Source organism: Ambystoma mexicanum, chromosome 11, assembly GCF_040938575.1.
Source record: "Ambystoma mexicanum isolate Mex_15411 chromosome 11, UKY_AmexF1_1, whole genome shotgun sequence".
Taxonomy (NCBI): domain Eukaryota; kingdom Metazoa; phylum Chordata; class Amphibia; order Caudata; family Ambystomatidae; genus Ambystoma; species Ambystoma mexicanum.
Window position 1 is genome coordinate 855,119,340 of NC_090934.1, and position 16,952 is coordinate 855,136,291.

Consider the following 16,952-nt stretch of genomic DNA (forward strand, 5'->3'; position numbering starts at 1 on the left):
CATTCAAAAGGCCTAATGTCTCTTAAACCGTCTCAATGCCTTGGTGACACCTGCCCAACCCCCATTATTAAAGAGGCTGCAAATGAACTAGCCCCCTTCATCACATTGTTTATCAACTCATCGTTCAAAACATGTTCTGTGCCAACCAACCTTAAAGATGCCTGGATATTACCTCTCCTAAAAAGGCAAACTTGGACCCCAATGTCCCAACAAACTATAGGCCCATAACAACTGTCCCGTTCCTCCTCAAAATCTTATATAAAGCTCCATATCTACAGATCCAATCTTACCTGGAGATCAATAATCTACTAGGGACAAGACAATCAGGATTTAGACCGAGACATGGAACCGAAACGGCTCTCCTTGATCTTAAAAACCAACTAGACGAGCGCAAAGATAGAGTAAACATCTCTATTCTCCTACTCCTAGACCTATCAGCTGCCTTCAACCTGGCAGACCACAAGGTACTTTGTAATCACCTCAAATCGACGGCCAACTTCTCCACAAAAGCCACGGCGTGGATAAACTCATTCTTGGACCAGAGAACCATAAGAGTCTTCTCAGCTACATCAGCAGCAGACCCAGTCCCCATGCCCCATCACCTGTGGAGTCCCTCAAGGATCATGTGTTTCCCCCACTTTATACAATATTTTTCCAAAGGCTCTCTTTGACATATTGGACAAACTAGGGGTCTCATATACCAACTACGCTGATGATACCCAGATCCTTATTCCAATCCAGGGGGACTATGATAAGGACACCAGCCTCATAAATAAATTCTTCCAAATCATCCAAACCTGGATGGCCACACACAGCCTTAACGACAACAAGACCGAGCTATTAATCATCGGATCTACCAGTAAACTTAACAAATCACTCCATCTGTACAACTCCATCACGATTGATGGTATCAAAATTAAGGTAGCCAGGGAAGTTAAAACCTTAGGAATCTACTTAGACTCAGCTCTTACCATCGACAAGCAAGTAAATGCCACAGCCTCAGCAACCAGTTACACCTGCAAACTAATTCACGCATGTAAACCATACCTTTCCACAGACAGCTGCACCACCATAGCGCGAGCACTCACCCTCTCCACACTAGACTACTGTAATGCACTGTATCTAGGCACTAGTAAATATAACATCAACAAACTCCAAACCCTGCAGAACAATGCCCTTGGAACAGCCCTAGGTATTCCCAAAGGGCAACACATATCTGTCCATAGAAGAACCGTCAACTGGCTGGCCATCAATGACCGTATAAAATTTAAAACTCTGAACATCACACACAATTGTCTGAACAACAAAGCACCTGCATACCTCACAGAAAAATTCACAAAGTACACGTCCGGACGACCCATCAGAAAGGCTCTCTCAAACAGTATCAAAATCCCCAACTTTAAACTGAAAAGAACTGGTGGGTCCAGCTTCCCTGTTCTAGCAGCTCAACTCTGGAACTCCATCCCAGACGCACTCAGAGCCACCCCCTCCTTCCATGTGTTCAAAGCTAACGTCAAACTCTGGCTTCACACCAACGACTGCTAAATACCTCAACTGTACTAAATACTCTGTACATTTACTGTAAAATACTTGAAACTGTAATACATGTAAGTCATCTGACATTGTAACATAAGAAATGCTTGATATATGACCCTGTAACAAAAGAAATGTAACATATTTATGTACCTGTAACCAAGTTTTTATTTTTGCAAGCACCCAGTTGCTTAACGGCCAGGTGTGCTCTATAAATAAACAAACAATACAATACAATGAGGCCCAATGGCATGAAGCATTGTAACAACACCCAGGCCAAAAATTAAAGCTGCTGTTCGAGAGAGCTTCATGGACAATGGGGGCCATGAAAGGCTCCATAGAGAGTGCAAGCAACGGGAAACAGCCCATTGTGAAAAACTCAAGCTGGTTCCATAGAAAAGGCACCAGGGGGGTCACAACTAGAATATGGAGAGAACATAGAAGACACCAATGAAAGGGATGCGACATAAGGAACAGCAAGAGAGCATCAGGAGCAAACAGCAAGGAACCAGGCTACAGAAAGTACAAGAGCCTGTAACACTGAAGGGAGATTCATCAAGGGAAGCAGAATGTTCACAAGAAACAGAGGATAGTCTCTATCCCAGAGATCATCCAGAAAACTAATTGTGAATTGTGTAACATAAATTAGAGTGTGTTGTTTGTGTTTAAGGGAAGGATGTGTGGAGACATGAGGGCTTGTGATGATGTGTACTGTTTGATGTCCCAGAAACAGGGGTGCCTGTGAAAGGACTATTGTTCCTTAAGAGGTGCCCATGGTGAGTGATAGTAAATGGGAGACAGCATACCACTGCATGGTGTGTAAAATAATGACTCAGAACAATGACTGCTGCAATCCGGCTTTTAGGAGGGCAAAATGCATCTTTAATCATATTCTTTTTGCTCAACTTGTTTCTTTAACAGTTTATATTATGCCAGGTTAATTATTTATGTGATTTGTGTACTTTTCAAAGCATTGCTATAAGAAGTTGGGAAAATAAGCAGCCAAGTGCTTAAATCGCTGATTGGCCCCAAATCCTGGTTTCCCCACACAAGCAAAGTGTGTGCTGCTGGGTAAATCATTTAATCTCACTGTGCATTATATGCCACAATTAGAAATCGATAGAAGTGATGCAGTTTGTAACTTATGCTCTTAAAAAGTCCTCTTTCATGGTTTTCTATGCTATAGAGTTGTTACATAATAATAGAGACCATGCATACACGATAGTGCACTACAAAGTTAATTGTGTATTGGCTTAAACATGTAAACGTGTTTTTAATGTGACAGGACTACCAATTATGCCTCCTTGTAATGTTATGTCCCGTGATGTCACTTCTGATGCGGTCAGAACATATGCAAATTGGGGGGCGAGGCTGTCATTTGCTACGCAAGGCCTTGGAAATCCCAAGACAGCCCAGAAGAGAAATCTAACAGGTCAGTGCGCCGTGTGCAAAGCAGTCCTACAGTGGTGTTATTGTGTGTGCCTCTTACCACTAACATTGCCATAAAAGTGTAGGAGCCGAGAGGGGAGAGGGGCGCGAATAATGCCGTACAGAACCGTGCGTGGCCAGACACGGCGTCTAATACGCCACTGTGTGTAAAGTGTTGCAATGTGGTCTCTTAGTCTGCATGTTGATGTTCACGCTGTGAAAATTGACAGGCTCGCAGAATGTACGGTGTCTGCGCTTGATCAAGTAGCGATCTGGAAACCGGACTCCTGCAAATCATCTTACTGCTTTTGTAACGCATTTGGGTTTAGGGACCTAGTGTTTCCTTCACGGGTAACTCCAGAGCTCCCTGCCGCCATCTTTCCATGTGCTGACTGCTGCTGGCACAATAGGTAACCGGAGGAAGCTGCTACGTGATACCTGGGATATGGCCTTCATGAATTGTTTACTTCATCAGGGTCAGGTTGTTCAGCGAGACAGGCTATCATTACACCACTTTGATACGCTGGGGAGGCATGGAACTCACTAATGCACTCTGTGCTAGCTTCCAAGTGTACATGATCCGTATCTGCACTGGGTGTATGATCCCACTGTGCTATTCCTTATACCTAGTCACACAAACACCTCATAATGAATGGGCTGTCTGCACCTCCCATTGTATTGTGGTGTACTTGTCATTTTTATAGCACCTTTTACCGTTATTATAGTCTCAATGCGCTGTTAGTGGAAACGCCCTCGGAGGACCCAAGTCCAGAGTGTTGGAGGCCACGGAGTACGATTAGGATGTGTGTGTGTGTGCTTTTGGCCAAAAAAGGCTTAGCAGGGTTGTCCAGGCTCCAGTAGAGAGCAACCCATGCTGTCAGGCATGTGGATGGATGCTGAGAGGAGTCGGGAGATGTGTTCAGCATGTCCGAATTTGTCATAGATCTGCACTGCATTCTGCTGTCAGAGGTGTTGAGGCGTAGTCTGGTGTAAGTAGGCGGAGAGTTATGTGAACAGCATGACCTGAATGTTGTCATAGTCCTTGCTGTATACTGATGTGTGTGGATAGCAATGCCTGTGTTCAGTTGTGTGTTATACGTACCTTGCCGAAATCGTTGGCGCTTTGTTGATTTTGGTGCTTGCTCACGTACTTGGATTCTTCTGTCAGTTCTTACAGCTGTGGTAAAATGGTTAGCAACAGCGACAGTCTATGCCCCACCTATTTTCCACAAGAGGTGGAGGGGTTGTACTTCCAGATTCTTCTAGGCAGATAGGGTGGTATGTCTACCCAGATATCGAACGGCTGAAAATTTTAAGAAGTTACCTTTACCGTCTTGACCATGATCTATTAACGTATATCCACAGTGCCATTTTCAGCATTTTGGCAGGATTAGTAGGCTCACACTATCACCATCTGCACTTATTATGATGCAAGTACAACACTTGGGAGTTGCACAGCTACATGCATGTGTCCTATGTACCACACCTAGCAGCCAAAATAATGTTTGATATTTGGCAATGCGCACATTGCTTAATAGTGCATAGACCCGTACCCCTCGGTAGCCTATTGCACCGGGGGCATAGTACAGTCACACCCTGTATTGCTATTAGCACTGTGGAAACACAGTCCCCACCACCACCCCCCCCCCCCCCTTACCCCAGCTATGCATGAATCGAGTGCACCATTAAACCCCCAAAAGGGTCTTATAATTATTGCACTTTCTCTAATAAAAAGAGCAAAAAATGTTGATCTAGTAAACTTTTATGCCACGATATGAGTGACATGGAATAAGGGATAGACATGCATCCAAGTTACCAAGCTGTTTGGTTCCTTGCAGGACGTGGAGGTGACTCAATATTGGGGATCTACATTCTTGGTCTCCTGACCGAATTCAATTCCTTACCTAACATACCTGGTCCTGAAGAAGACGATCTTAGTTACCTTGTTCATTAAAACCGGTCGACCCTAGATAACACGAGGAAACTCGTGTTTCAAGAAGATGTCTATTAGTAATACAGGACACTCATAGCAAAATATTGTTTTAACAACTAAATTGCTGGTCTAAGCTTTTAGTATACAGAGCTCTGACAGCAGAGCCTTTTATTGCTTCCAAAAGAATTAGGTCTTAAGTCACTGGTCCTGGTTCTCCCACTAGCTGGTCATTAAAACATAAAGTGGGTCTTTAACAATTGTGACTTAAGTAGAGAAACAACATGTATAAGTATTGTTGATCTCTGTGAGCTACATTGTTTATTTGTTGACCTTAATCTGTTTTTACAGTGTGATTTGCATAAATGAAGGAAAGTTAGGGACAGCTTTTCACCTATCCCTGTTAGATAGGCGGTACAACACTCGACGCATAGGAAAAGTGGTTTTTGTATCACAAGGACAGGGTGTTCTTCTGAATTGGGAGAGTATGTATGTGGTTGTAGTAGTAAGAGCAACAGATGCTTGATGTGCTTTACACAGTATCAATATTTTTCTCCAGAACCGTTCATTTGTGCTCCCATGATAGGTGTATGACAGTGTGTGTGGTCCGGGCCAGCGTAAAAACGGGGCTGCCAGGTGCGAGGAGGCCTGTGTTGCTGCAAATGCAGCCGGCACCACCTGGGCTGTCTGTTCATCTGCTTGGAGTGGGGATTTGAAGTTTTAGGGAGGGTTTCAGGGTAATGCAGTAAATAGCCAGGTTTTTAAGTTTTTTTTAAAGTAGTTTTCGGTGCAGCAGATTTGCAGAGGAAGAGTGTTCTAGATGGTGGGAGCTAGGATAGAGAAAGCCGAGCCACCAACTCTGTTGGAGTGGTGAGGCAGAATAGCGAAGAGGAGAGCTGAGCCCGATCAGAGGTTCTTGGGGGCTGGTGGTGGATGATTTTGTTATGAAGGAACTCAGGTCTCGTATTATGGAGTGCTCGGTGTGTGATGCACATGGCTTTGAAAGTTGCTCTTAGGCTATCAGGGAGCCAGTGCAAAGTTCTGAATGCGGGTGTGAAAGGGCAAGGAGCAGTCTGGCTGATGCATATTGGATAAATTGAAGTTTCCTGAGCTGGCTTCCAGGGATGCCGAGATAGAGGGAGTTGGCATAGTCCAGGCGGGAGATGATGATGGTCAGTATTGCGGACACTCTTTGAGGGTAAAAGAGGTAGGGAAAGATTAGTTTGAAGATGCGTAAGTTGAAGTGGCAGATTCTGGATACGGGGCTGATGTGTTTGGAGAGAGATAGATCTGCATCCATGGTGCAGAGATTGAGGTTGCAGGTGAGGCTGCAAGGGCAACTGGCCACAGTAAAGGTTGGGAGATCAGAGCAGTTTTGCCGCAAAATAGGATCTCTGATTTGCCCAGGTTGAGGATAACGTGGTTGTTAGTCATCAAGTGGTCGATATCCGAGAGACGGGTTAGGACGAAATTACCCAAGTAGAAAAGTCCTACCACCAAAAGTCTGACCCCCATTTATTCGCATATGTATATGTGGGGGGGTAAAGTTAATAAAAATGTATAGGTGTAAGGTGGGAGGCTGTGGGGGGTCTCCCCACATATATATATATGTGGGGAAAAAAAACAGACTTTTAGTGCTCAGACTTTTCAACTCGGTAATTTCACGCAGATCCCGAGACTAGAGGCGAAGTCAGGAGACTAAAACCTTGGGAATTTCGAAGATGATCTTGGTGTTGTCTGCATAGTTGTAGCTGGTAAGGTTGTGTGAGTGGATGAGAGCTGCCAGTGGGCTTAGGTAGATGTTGAAGAAGGGGGGTGAAAGGGATGCTCCTTCAAGCACTCCTTTTGTGACTGGGCGAGAGGCGGAGGAGAACGATTTGTGAGTGATTGGAAATAAAATAGGCAAAGTCTTTGATGCATAGGGTAAGGAGCCTGTTCCTGATTATTGTATGGTCGATGGTATCAAAGGCCGTGGCTAGAGCCAGGAGGATGAGTGCAGCACACACCTCTGAATCTGAATTTCTTGGTCGTCCCAGATGGAGATTAGCGAGGATTCCATTCCACAGGGGGTCAGAACCCCGATAGTGCTGGGTAGAGGAGTCTATTGGCTTTTGTGAAAAGGTCAAGTTGCTTATATGCCGCATGGTCAATTAGTTTAGCACTGAAGCAGGTATTGGAGATTGGGCGGTAGATTGATGGAGAGAGTGGGCCAATGCTGGGTTTTTGAGAAGCGGTTTGACATGAGAGGTCTTGAAGGCCTCTGGAAAGGAGTCTGATGCGAGCTAACATTTTACAATGGAGCGTGCTACGCTGCCAGTGCTGGTGGAGGTAAGGATCTTTTTTTTGAAGGGGTGGGGGACAAGGATCCCTAGGCGAGCCCGAGGGTCAGCTAAGTGCTAATAGGTTGCAGAAATCAGCCTGGGAAAGGGGGCGGGGGAGAGATATTGAAGTGAGAAAGGTATGGTGTGGAAATCAGTCTGGATGACTAGGTGAGGCAGGAGTGGGTAGACTTAGCCAGATGTGCAGAAAAGTGCATCTAGGGTGCGTCCTGCAATGTGGTTTGGGTGTGAGATCATTTGTGTCAGGCCGAGAGCTTCCAGATTGTCATTGAGGGAGCAGGTCATGGAGTTGGCAGAGATATCAAAACAAATGTTGAAATCTCCCAACAGAGTGAGCATGGGGTGCTGGATCAGTGTCGGTGAGAGGTAACCACTGAGAGAGTCAGTGAAATATTGGTCATAGCCAGGTGGCCTCTATAGGAGAAGGAAGCTGTGGGTGACGGAAGGGCTGAGGAGGAACTTAGCGAGAATGGATTTGCATTTGGTATTGCAAGGTATAGTCTCTGTGGAAATCACTGAAAGGTGTTGTTTGTGGAGGATGGCTAGACCCCCGCTCTGCTAGGCCTGTTATATATGAGCAGGGAGTAGCCGGGAGGGAAGGCCTTGCTTGCGATGGGGTTGAAGTCATCAGAGAACCAGGTTTCGGTGAGGTCAAAAATGTGCTTATTTTTGGCTACTGATCTGGCGTTGATGAGTATGCAGGCTAGAGAAAGAGGATACTACTGTGAGGTCGGCATTGGGAGTGGTAGCGGGTTGGCCGTGGGGGGGTGGAGCATGGATGTCTGAGTGCACAGTGGAAAGTTCAGAAGGAGGACTGATTAGGGGAATATTGATCCGGCAAGGTTGTATTGGAGGGGACGTGAAAAGGACTAGGACAGGGTTGGGAGTGGGCACGGAAGGCTGCAGAGAGTAGGGTTGGTGAGCAGGAGGTGACCTGGGGAGGAGAAGGGGAGAGCAATGTCTAGGTGGCAGTCTGCCTACATTATGGCCTGAGCGGTTTGAGGAATTCTAAAGAGGCACAGGAGTGTGCAAGAGGGTAGGAGGGTTTGCAGACAGACTGTGTTGGCCAGGGCAGCTCGTGCTGCGCTAAGGGAGGGGAAGTGTGAGTTAGGTGTCTGAGATGGTGGGGTGGGGCCTGTGAGTTGGTAGCCAAGGGGCGGGGCAGCGTTGCCATGGGTGGGATGAGACAGGGTTCAGCGGGGTGGGAGGTTTACAGTGCAAGATGCACACTGGGCTGTAAAGATGGGGTTTGGGGTGCTTGCATGCCAGCGAGTGGGCCAAACTGCCTTATTTCAGTGTTGGAGAGGGACGTGGGCGGGAGTGGTTGGGGTGGGCTTGGACGGGTGGGGAGCGATGTGGGAGGAGGTGACTGGTGTGTATTGAGGGGTTCTAGCGAAAGGCATGCCAGTGGGCTGTTTGAGTCACCTTTAAGGTGTAGAAGTGCCGGCTGCGTAGGGGGACAGCTGAGAGAGAAGAGAAAATTGGGGAGGGAAACGGGGTGGAAAGGTGGGGGGTGTGGTATGTCCAGGGCTGGCATGGCGCGGAGAGAAAGCTAGAGTCACCTAGAATAGACTTTGGCACTGCACCGGAGAGACAAATAGGTTCAACTTAGGCACTGCAGTGGATACCACCTAGTGTAACTTTGGTAGAGTGATGTAAAACACTCTGATTTAACTTTGGCACTGTGATGAGAAACCATCTAGAATCAGCTTTGGCACAGTAGTGGAACGCACATACATTTGACTTTGGCACCGAACGGGAGAGCACTTGGATTCAACTAGGTCGGAGCATTAGAAAACCACCTAGATTCTACTTATGGTAGAGCAACTTAGGCAGTGATTTAAATGTGACATTTCAACGGAACAATGCTTCAGCTGGGTCAAAATCAGTTGAGACAACCTAGCTTTAACTATGGCGCTGTAATAGAAACACCTAGATTTGACTTTGGTGGAGTGAGGGAAAGGCGTGGATCTCGCTTTGGCAATGGCAAACACTCAGAATTGACTTTGGCACAGCAATGGGCACACTCAGAAATTAACTTTGGCGCTACTGTAGAAACACCCAGTGCATCATTACAAGAATGGCAGTCTGGAAATAAGGGTGTCTGTAGCAATGTACCGGCACCCTTTCTGGACCGCCATACTCCAACAATGCAGTTAGGGGCACAGATCCCCTGGCATGCCTGAACTGCCGGGAATTCATGCCCCTACCAGCATTGTTTTAACTGAAGCACCGGCACCGTTAGCAATGATGCTGGTGCTTCAGTGACCCCATTCCGCCGCCACTTGTGATATCCAGGTTGCAAAGGGATAGCAGGCGGTGGAATCGGTGTTAGGGGGTTGGCGGCAACCAGCCGGCAGCACCGGCGGGGTACCACCAACCTCGTAATGAGGCCCTTAGACTGAACTATGGCAGATTGAGGGAAAAAGGCCTAGATCTAACTTTGGCAACAGCAATGGAAACCACTCAGAATTGACTTTGACACAGCAACAGACACACTCAGAAATTAACTTTGGCACTTGTGAGAAACCAAAGGGTGTCTCACCTACCAATCCCCGATTCAGACCCTGGGGTTCGACCAGTGCGGGAGGATCACCTGGGTGAGGGGTCTTCAGGGAGTGGGGGTGAGACAGCCAATGGTGACACGCAGTATTTCCCCCTTTCCCGTACCTATGACCCATCCTATTTTATAGGATTCGCCAATATTCTAACCCCCCCTTCTGCACATACAGTGGGCTGAGAATGAAGGCAACTGAGAGTAAAGAGGCTAACCCTTACGTATCACATTGGACATGTCCCGCTAATCGGGTCAGGGAAAGTCAGGCACTTGACTTTAATCACACATATCTGATACCCATTAGCTCTCCCCCCACACGGAGAAAAGGCGTAACATAGAGACACACTCTGAGCAAGGTGGAACACGAGAAGGAGCAGAACTTTCGGGGCTAAGGTGCACCTACTGGAGCAGAGCGACCAATCGAGACACTAGAACAAAGGGTAAAAAAAAACCTGAAGCCCCCTGCAGCAGGTTGTTGCCTCCAGCAAGCCATGAAGGAGACACAGAGAAGCCAAATCACACAGAAGAAGAAACCTGCATTGTGTTTCAAGGACACCAGCGACCCTCCCGAGTGAACGACAGAGTTGGGGAGGAGAAGCCAAACCTCTAGTATTAACCTTGACTCGTGAATTAAAGCCGCAAAGACAAGAAAGGAATGCGCACAACACGGGAGTTGGTGAAAGACATGAAAGCCCGGGTTGTGTCAAGGAAAGATTGAAGCCGCAACAGTGTATCACAAGTTGCGCACATGCTGATGAGACACGAAAGAAAGCTAAACAGTGATTTACTTTTAAGTGGCTGATAACTGTGAAGCCAGTGATACCGAGTTGCGGAGTGGTCTGGCAAAAGGAACTAGCCCACTCGAAAAGTCTCTGCGAAATGTGAAAAGGTGAATGCTTGAAGAGAAATATTTACTTTGAACATGTTGCTTATGGTACAGAAATACCAAGACCAACAGCCACTGTGGCAAATAATATAAGAGAGTGTGAGCTGAAGAGAAATTCGAAGTGGTCCTGCAGAGGTCTATAGTAAAATCCTCATTCGAAAGTCTTCGGCATCTGCAAAAGGTCTGAGCCGACTGCGGGAGACTGGAAGAGAGATAAGTTCGGGGAAGGGAACCCCTAACGAATGTGAATTAAGTTTGGGGAAGGGAACCCTTACAAGTGCTGTGTTTGAGAGGTCTGAGCCTGACTGAGGGAGACCCACATTAACTTTTTGCTTTGAGAGGACCGAGCCCGAACAAGAGAGACCTCTGTGAACTTTTGTTGAACTGTGAAAGAACTTCTGAAAGTTGGAATTAGTGACTTTAACGTGGAAGGCCAGGCGGGCCTCTATTTGAACTGCCTTTGTTATGAGAACCTGAGCCAGAGTGTGTCATCCCGTCTATGGGGGCCCCCTTACTCCATGCTGTCCAACGTGGGGAGGAGAGCTGACTCAGCCACCTCCATCCTTTATGTTATAACACTCATTTTCCTTTGCATACTTATTCCCCTTTAAACACATTTTGCATAAGATATAGGGCAGACATTAGGTTTTGTTAGTATAGGGCATTTTGATTTGACAGAGACTGGCTAGGACAGTGTCTTCTTTATTATTTGATGGTAGAGACTACTCTCATCATAGCTATAGGGCAAAGTAGGAGGTTTTCCAAACCCCACAAATCTAATAAAGGTTTTGAAATTGTATCTATTGTGTCAGTGTGACGCTTGTGATACAATGCCTCCCCTATATATGGTTTAAGGAGTGGTATACGACTCAATTGAGACAAATTGGGGGACCCTAAAATTCCAGAAACATAGTCACAGAGCCTCAGACCCCTCTACCGCCATAAAAGAATCCATAAGCATTGATATTTGTAGCAGCATAGAAGCCACTGATTCTCCTTGACTTAGTCATAATACCCCCTGAGTGTTGTTATATAAGCTTGGCCCCAAAATCTGGCCTAGGCTGGAAATTTGGTCTAGATGTCCCAGCAGGCGTTATAGATCCAGACTTTCGGGGAGACATAAAAGTTCTGTTACAGAACCATGGCGAGACCCCTTTTGGAATATGTCCTGAGGAGAAAATTCCACAGGGAATTCTTGAGAAAGCTCTATTTCCCCATTGTGAGGAAGAAATTGAACCAGAGGAAACTGATAGAGGTAACTTAGGCTTTGGAGAGGCCGATGAGATATGTACCACCGAAGCAAAAAGGGAAGAGGAACCTACCATCCTTACCGACATAGCCTTTGCCCAGCAAAATTATCTAGTACTTGCAGAGGCTTTCTTACAAGTGATTCCTGAGGGAGAAGGACACGAAAAGGGGAGCCCCTTTTTCTTCCTGAAACAGGGATTACTATATAGAAGGGAAGCCTCCAGGGAAGGCCTAAGTAAGACTCAATTAGTAATACCCAAAACCCATTATAAGAACTTGCTAGAGATTGCACACTCTCATTTGACAGGGGCACACTTGGCGCAATCTAAAACCCAAGCTAACAGGAGTGGGAAATTCCATTGGCCAGATATCCATGCTGACAAAGAACTTGATTCAGACATACGAGATATGCCAAAAAAACCAGCTCACATATTCCCTATCTACCCCTCTAAACCCATTACCGATAATAGAAGTCCCTTTATCTAGACTTGTGATGGATGTCATTGGACCATTGGAAAATTCTAAACTGGGCAATAAATATGTTCTCGTAATAGTTGATTACACTACCCTGTACCCAGAAGCCTTCCCCATGCAGAACAACACAACCTAGCACATATTAAAACACCTGTTGCCATTTATTTCTAGGGTTGGATTCCCCAAGGAAATTCTAACAGATCAGGTATTCATGGGTAAAGTTAAGAAATTACTACACATCCACCTTAAGAACCTCAGTTTACCACCCCCAAACGGACAGATTGGTAGAGAAATTTAAAAAGACTCTCAAAATGATTCTGAGAAAGTTAGTAGACGACGATGGGCAGGACTGGGATTGTATGATCCTGTGGGTCCTAGTTGCAGTAAGAAAGACCCGTCAGGCATCCACCGGTTTCTCCTCTTTCGAGAACCAAGAGATGTCTTAGACATGCTCTGGGAGACCTGGGAAGACAGAGAAGAGGCGCCAATCCCCGTCCCCCCGACAGCTACCCAATTGCGATTTGATGGTAGAGACTACTTCCATCATAGCTATAGGGCAAAGTAGGAGTTTTTCCAAACCCCACCAGTCAAATAAAGGTTTTGAAATTGGATCTCTTGTGTCAGTGTCATACTTGTCATACCATGCCTCCCTTACATACTACTGAAGAGACACCTAGATTTAACTATGGTAGAGAGAGGGAAAAGGGCCGAGATCTAACTTTGGCAACAGCAATGTAAAACACTCAGAATTGACTTTGGCACAGCAATGGACACACTACGAGAATGACTTGCCACTACTATTGAAAAACCTAGATTTAACTTTGGGAGAGTGAGGGGAAAAGGCCTAACTTTGGCAATAGCACCGGAAACACTCCAAATTGACTTAGGGGCTGCAATGGACACACTTAGCAATTCATTATCGACACCTAGATTTAACTATGGCAGAGTGAGGGAAAACGGCCTTGATCTAACCTTGGCAATAGCACTGGAAACACTCAGAATTTACTTGGCACAACAATGGAAACACTCAAAAAATTAACTTTGGCACTACTGAAGAAACACCTAGATTTAACTATGGCAGAGTGATGGGAAAGGCCTAACTTTGGCAATAGCACAGGAAATACGCAGAATTGACTTTGGCACAGCAATGGACACACTCGGAAAATAACTTTGGCACTACTGTAGAAATACCTAAGCCCTCATTATGAGGTTACCAGGAGGCTGATGGTGCTACCGATTTCCTACCGGCAACCTCGGCTTACCGTTTCCGCCGCCCGATATCCTGGAAATACTGGCAGCAGCAGAGGAACGGTAAGTTCACATTCCCGTGGAGTCCGATTGGACTCCACGGAAATGGGAACACTGAAGCACTGGCACCGTTACTAACGGTGTCAGCGCTTCAGTGAAAAATCTGGCGGTAGGGACTTTAACTACCGGCAGGTCAGGCCTGCCTGTAGTTCACTGCCCCACCAGCAGGATTGTAGTTTGCCATTGCAGAAAAGGTGCCATTAACTTTGCACCTTACAACAAGGGCCTTAGATTTAGCTATGGTAGAGTGAGGGAATAAGGCCTAGATCTAACTTTGGCAACAGCAAAGGAAAACACTGAGAATTGACCTTGGCTCTGAAATGGACACAATCAGAAATTAACTTTGGCTTTACTGTGGAAATACCCAGATTTAACTATGGTAGAGTGAGGGGAAAAGGCTTACTTGGGCAATAGCACAGGAAACACTCTGAATTGACTTAGGTGCGGCAATGGACACACTTAGCAATTCATTATCGACACACATAGATTTAACTATGGCAGAGTGAGAGAAAAAGGCCTATATCTAACTTTGGTTATAGCACTGGAAACCTTTCGAAACTAACTTTGGCACTACTGTAGAAACACAGAGATTTAATTTTGGTAGAGTGAGGGAAAATGCCTAACTGACATGAGTCAGGAAAGAACAGCTGTAAGTGTACAGTGATCCCTATCTTGGAAAGGGGAAAACATTTTAATGTTAACTCAGTCAGTGACATAAAGAATGGTAGAGCTGATTGCCAATAGAGACTGGGACAATATAATCGCCCTGATGCCGAAATCACAGTTTAGTAGTGTCAGGGACGTGTCAGGTCCTTTAAAAATGTTCACTTGAAATGGGCCTCTGGGGGCAATAGGGACCTTCCAAGCAGCCGCCCTGTGATGACAGACATATGAAACAGAAACATATGGGCTCATTATTAGTTGGGCGGTATCCCGGCTGTAAATCCACCGGAATACCGCACAACTGAATTACTGTTACCACCACTTGGTCTTGCAGAATTACTGCTGGATTATAAATGGTGGTATAAGTCCCTATTTTGTGTTAGTCTGTTGGACTCAATCGGTCTTTTTTGGCGGAATTGCCGCAGCAGATATTTACAGTGCGGTAATTCTACTGATTTTATGCCAGTGAATGGGAGAGCTTACTTCCAGGACTTTTCTGGAGGTAAATCCTCCACTCCAGGCCCACCCTCATAATTTGGCGTAGTGGTCAAGTTGGCGGTAATGGGTTTACTGCCAATTTTACTTAACGCCATACTTGTAATGAGGCCCATATTCTTTTAATTCAGGATAATAATTATGTGCAAGTTAACATTGCTTTTGCTGGAGCCCTCAGGCCGTCCCTTCTGTCATGCAGTATCCAGCAACATTATCATCACCTTGTTCCCCTTTTACTCAGGTTTCCCCAACATTAGCACCCTTCTGTCAAAGAGAGATTAGCTTTTCGGCAGACATTTTGGCCATCATAACAAGGTTGGCCGTGCAGGAAAAAAGTAGCGTTAACTTTCTTACTGCCACTTTTCTGTACTGCTGAATTATAATATTGGCATATTTACTGCAGACGGTATTACTGTGTGGTAAATCTGCTGATTTTTGGAGGAAATGTGGAGGATTACTGCAGTATGTTGCTGGAGATAAATCCTCCACTTTACCTTAAAAAAATCAGCAGATTTACTGCACAGTAATTCCACCCACAGTAAATCTGCCAAAAGTCCCCACGGAGTCCTATGGACTCCAAAAATGGGGAATTACCACCACTTGCAATCTAGCTGCCACTCCACAGGACCAAGTGGTGGTAACAGTAATTGAGTTTGGCAGTATTTTGGTGGATTTGCTGCCGGAATATCGGCAAACCTGTAATGAGGCACTTCGTGTTTCAGTCCCTTGCTGGCTGTTTGTCCCGTGATAATCGGTGATTAACCACTCGGCTGCATTCTTTTGACCACATTGCAATTTAAGCACCCCATGGTGCCTCTGATGGCTCTTCTCAGCTGTAAGCCAAGGAAGGGGCCCAAACATCATGTTTAAATGGGCCCCCAAAGGCATTTACACATCCTCAGCCAACCCTGAGTTGTGGTGATCCCCCCAAGGCAGTGAGTAGCAATCGTCAAGAAGGGAACATGTTTCAACTTTGACTGTCTCAGTGATCCAGGGAACAGCATAGTCGATCCCTATGGCCACAGGAGATTAATTTGCAGAGAGGCCAATCCTACTCATAAGGGAAGGTTGAAAACAATAGTAACATTTACATAACACCAACCACACACTGAATTGTGTCTTGCTGCTTGAACAACCTGTATTAGGGGGTCTTGATTCTATTAAAGACACAGGGGCAAGCATTATGCTTAAACTCCTTTAATGTTACCATCCAGCAGCCTTCAAATCTCAGATTTCTTTTTTTTATAAACAAACTTTCAAAAATGTTCTAACATTTTTTCTAACCATTGCAAATCCACGGGAAACTATCTGGGAAAGAACTGTCTCTCCCATGACACCTTTTGTATCTTAGTCATTTCCTCTTCAAAATTCAACCAATGAGGACCCTCCATGCTTCCCCATGTCATGTCCTACCCAGGTCCCTTCCTCTTCTTTTTGATAACTGGTCCTTAGATAACTTGAACTCCCAACAAAAAAAAAAAAGAATCCACCCAAATGTCACCAAAATAACTCCAAAGCGTGCAAGCCACATAATCCATCCATTCGAGAACCAGCTTCACTGTTACCGCCACTCTGACCTTACTTCTGTATTATGCCCTCTCACGGTGTCTTCTGGTCATCTCCTAAAACAGAGAACATATCATTAGGGTGGGAAATACCGCAAGGCAACTACTTGCGCAGTTATCTCTTCGACACCGCTATTTCACCAGGCGGGATAATGCTCGCCACCGTGTCTTTAATAGAATCAAGACTCCCTGCGCTTTACACCTGGGTAATCTCCATTTTATGTCAAGACAGGAGGCAAGCATTCTGCTTGTTCAAAGCTTCTTACTAACACTGCTTCCAATGCAGATACCAGCTTAAAGTCCTGAGGGTTGAGTCACCCGACCAGTCGGCAGCTCTGATAATATATTGTAGAGGGACTCCCACCATAAAGGCGCTAAGATCCATGGCCCCTCTTACAGAATGTCGCTAAAGACTGAGGTATCGATACCCGCCAATGACAATATTTCTCGAACCCATCTGGCTATGATGGCTACTGCTACTGCATGAAAAGGCTTCCTGCACGCAATTAGATTCTACTATACGCCC